The sequence below is a fragment of the Tachyglossus aculeatus genome, chromosome 2, assembly GCF_015852505.1.
Source record: "Tachyglossus aculeatus isolate mTacAcu1 chromosome 2, mTacAcu1.pri, whole genome shotgun sequence".
Lineage (NCBI taxonomy): Eukaryota > Metazoa > Chordata > Mammalia > Monotremata > Tachyglossidae > Tachyglossus > Tachyglossus aculeatus.
Window position 1 is genome coordinate 70,016,229 of NC_052067.1, and position 4,215 is coordinate 70,020,443.

Sequence of the window (4,215 nt, forward strand, 5' to 3'; positions counted from 1 at the left end):
GGAACGTGTCAATTGTTATTCAGAGTGAGAGATTGATAATAATAATAATGATAATGATAATAATAATGATAATGGCATTTGTTTAGACTGTGAGCCCGCTGTTGGGTAGGGACTGTCTCTATGTGTTGCCAACTTGTACTTCCCAAGCGCTTAGTACAGTGCTCTGCACACAGTAAGCACTCAATAAATACGATTGATTGATTGTTAAGTGCTTACTGTATGCCAAACACTATACTAAGCACTGGGGTAGATATAATGTATTCAGGTTGGAAACAATCCCTGTCTCTTATAGGGCCCGCAGTCTAAGTAGGAGGTAGTAGGATTTAATTCCCATTTTACGGATGAGGAAAATGAGTCACAGAGAAGGTTGAAGTTACTTGCCCAGGAATATATAGCACACAAGTGGCTAAGCTGGGATTAGAACCCAGGTCCTCTGATTCCCAGACTTGCGCTGTTTCTACTAGGCCAGACTGCTACCCTGATTTCCAAGTAACTCAGAACTACCTTGGATGGCTCTGTGGGACACCAAGGGTCACAAAAGTGTTTGCTCCATATTGGAAGAGCTTTCTCTTAGGATTTGAACAATCATCTGTCCTGATTTGCGGGAGCAACAAATATGCTATGCTGGCACATCGGCTTCCACTTCCAGCATAGTCCCTGAGCTGGCTTGGCAGGGTACTCTTGAAACTTTTATACCTGGACAAATTGCTAATGAGGCTTCCTTGCCCTAGGCATTTTGATGGCAAGATAAAGGGGGCTGGCATCTTTCCTGCAACAATCTGCTCGATACCACTAGAAAGCAACCGTGTACCAATGGGATGATTACCACATTTCTGCCCACAACATTCCATGGTAATGTCCAAGTCCTGCCCGCCCTGGGCACGGTTATTTACCACAGACTCTGACCTTGCTATTGGTCAAATGTCAGGTCGGGGGCACTTTGGGGGTAGACAGGCATGCGGGGGTAGGCCAGGGAAATATGACAGGTCGCACACCTGAATTTAATCTGGAACTTTATCTTGTTTACACAGGGAAAAGAGGCAAGACTTCTGTATGACTCTGAACTCTATGACTTTAATAATTATAATAATAATAATGATGGCATTTATTAAGCACTTACTATGTGCAAAGCACTGTTCTAAGTGCTGGGGAGGTTACAAGGTCATCAGGTTGTCCCACGGGGGGCTCACAGTCTTAATCCCCATTTTACAGATGAGGGAACTGAGGCCCAGAGAAGTTAAGTGACTTGCCCAAAGTCACACAGCTGACAATTGGTGGAGCTGGGATTAGAACCCATGACCTCTGACTCCAAAGCCCAGGCTCTATCCACTGAGCCCCGCTGCTTCTTTATGAGGCTCTTGGTCTTTCCCATGGGGTCTAGGCAGGAACCAATTTAAGAGCAGTCAAAGCCACCTTGACAACTTGACTTGATTTTTCACTTAAACCTTAAAGGGCCAAATAGGGTAATGTCCTGGTTGATTTGATGGTGCCACAATCTAGCATCCATGACACCATAACTTCTTTCTTTTACCAAGTGTAGGCTAGGGCATTCTAACTGGCTGGCACATTTGGAAAAAGCAAAACACAAAGAAGAAACAGGAGAGACTGCTAGTTCATAGACTATGGACAACAAGGAAGAAAATACACCTTAAGGAAAGCAGGTGGGATATCGTGGGGGTATTAGTATTTTGCCACATGTGACAGGAGTTCCTATGGCCATACTTGGTTCTCTTTTACCAGTGGGAATAGTATCTAACCCAATGCTTAGTGCAGTTTTTGGCACATAGTAAGTGCCTAAGAAATACCTTTTTTTTTATTGTTATTATTATTAATAGCAAAGGTATTCACCAAGTGTCCACTGGTGCAATGCACTGCACTAGGTGCTTTGAAAGTACAATAGAAGGACAAAACATGTTACACTCTACTTTTTCATTCACTAATTCATTCATTCATTCAATCGTATTTATTGAGCGCTTACTGTGTGCAGAGCACTGTACTAAGCGCATTCCTCTTTCCTGTTTTCAACCGCTTATGTATTTTCCAGAATGCTCTCTTATAGAAGCAGTATGGCCTCATGGAAAGAGCATGGGAGTCAGGGGACCTGGATTCTAATCCCAGCTCTGTCAGTTGCCTGCTGTGTGACCTTGGGAAAGTCAGTTAACTTGTTTGTGCTTCAGTTTCTTTATCCATAGAATGGAAATTCAATACCTAGTCTCTCTCCCACTTAGATCGTGAGGCCCCAGGAGGGACAGGGATGGTGTCCAGCCTGATTATCTTGTCTATACCCCAGTGCTTAGTACAGTACTTGGTACATAATAAGTGCTTAACAAGTAATATTATTATTTTAATTGATGTTCATACTGGGCATATTTGCTTGTCTTCCCCCCCTGAAAGTAGGGATTGTACCTCCTCTAAACTATGAACCTCCACCCAGTAATGATGCTAGGGTACTTCCTAGTGCTCAATAGATATTAACTGAACTGCAAGGATTAAATGTAAAGCTCAACAACATTTTGGTAGGAGTAATAAATGTATTTAATGATTGACTGCCAACTGGGTACAGTACACTAAGCACTCGGTAAAGAACAAGAGATGCATGAGACACAATTCCTGCCCCACAAGGAACATAATTCTAATGGAGAGGGAAAAAATATTTACCAGTGGGGTAATCAGAACGAATTATGCATTCAAGCATACTTTTACATACATAGGTAAGGACTGAGTGGTCAGTATACAACCAGAATTCTTCCAAAGTGGATTAAAAATATGCATATTAAAATATTGTTGTAATAAGCCTAGCAATAAACAGCTAGCAATTCACCTGTATCCACTCTAAAGAATAAGAAGGAGATGATAATTCTTAAGTCTCAGACCTATCAGGGAATACGGTCAGGATGATCTGATGAGAGTGCTTCCTCATTTATGACATGCTTCCTGCTGAAGTTAAGTGCTGTTTCCCACTCTTCCCTGCTTCTCCCCAGTTCAAGGTTACTGGCACAGCTTTCCTGTCTCCCCTTTCTGCACCCTAAACTTGTCAACCTTCTCCTATCTACCTGTTTCCCCTCTACTTCCTTCCCTGTGGTTTTCATTATTCTGCTTTGATTTTATTTTAGTTCAAAGTTAGGGCAGCCATCACAACCCCAGCCCTCTGCCCTCCTCTTCTATCCCCTTGGAGGGCTTAGTCCAACTGACTCAGCTTTTAAATAAAAAAATATACACTGCTGCTGTACCACCTTCTTCACCAGCTTGCAGGCCCCACTCAGCTCCACCCAAAGCCAGGGAAGCAGGGCCAGATGCGGGTGTTGATCTGTACTGGTTCTTTCTCAGGCCTCCTCTGCCAGGGACTAAATGGAGTGTGGGAAGCTGGTGGCCATGCCAACTAAAACTTTTTCTTTGAATAATACAGAAAGAAAAGCTCCAGAGAGGGATCAGGGAGACAGGGTGTGAGGGGGAGCCCATTTGGAGTGCAGAGATGGGAAGGAGGGCCACATCAGGAAGACTGGAGTCTTTAGACTTTACACTTTAGACTGTGAGCCCACTGTTGTGTAGGGACTGTCTCCATATGTTGCCAACTTGTAATTCCCAAGCGCTTAGTACAGTGCTCTGCACACAGTAAGCGCTCAATAAATATGATTGATTGATTGATTGATCAGGAACCAGAGGATGTGGAGAGGGGACAAGAGAGACTTACTTAGCTTTCCAGATTTGAGGATTCAACCGGTGAGTACAAATCACGTCAACAGGAAGATTTCAGCAGGTCATTGTGCAACATTGTAAGCTACTTGAGGGCAAGGATTGGCCCTCAGTGCCCTTTGTAAGTCTTCTCAGCACTTTGTACAATGCTCAGACCATAGAAGGAGCTTAATAAACTCACAGGCAGAGTGATCAAACCCTCTTTTCTAAGTTTGGTGCTTCATACACATCACTAATTCACAATCAGTTAAATTGTTCTGCCTCACTCATGCCTGACCTTTTTCATTAGTGGTAACCCAGAATCAGAAAGACAGGTATGATAACCATAATGCTATTACTACTACTACTACTACTACTACTACTACTACTACTACTACTACAACAACAACTACTACTACTACTACTACTGCTACTACTACTACTATAAAATTTTAACACTTGCTGAGTGCCAGAAGTTAGAGCACAGACAAGCTCGTCATTGTTTTGCTTTCGAAGGTCCTCCAACTAAAAATTCTCAGCACT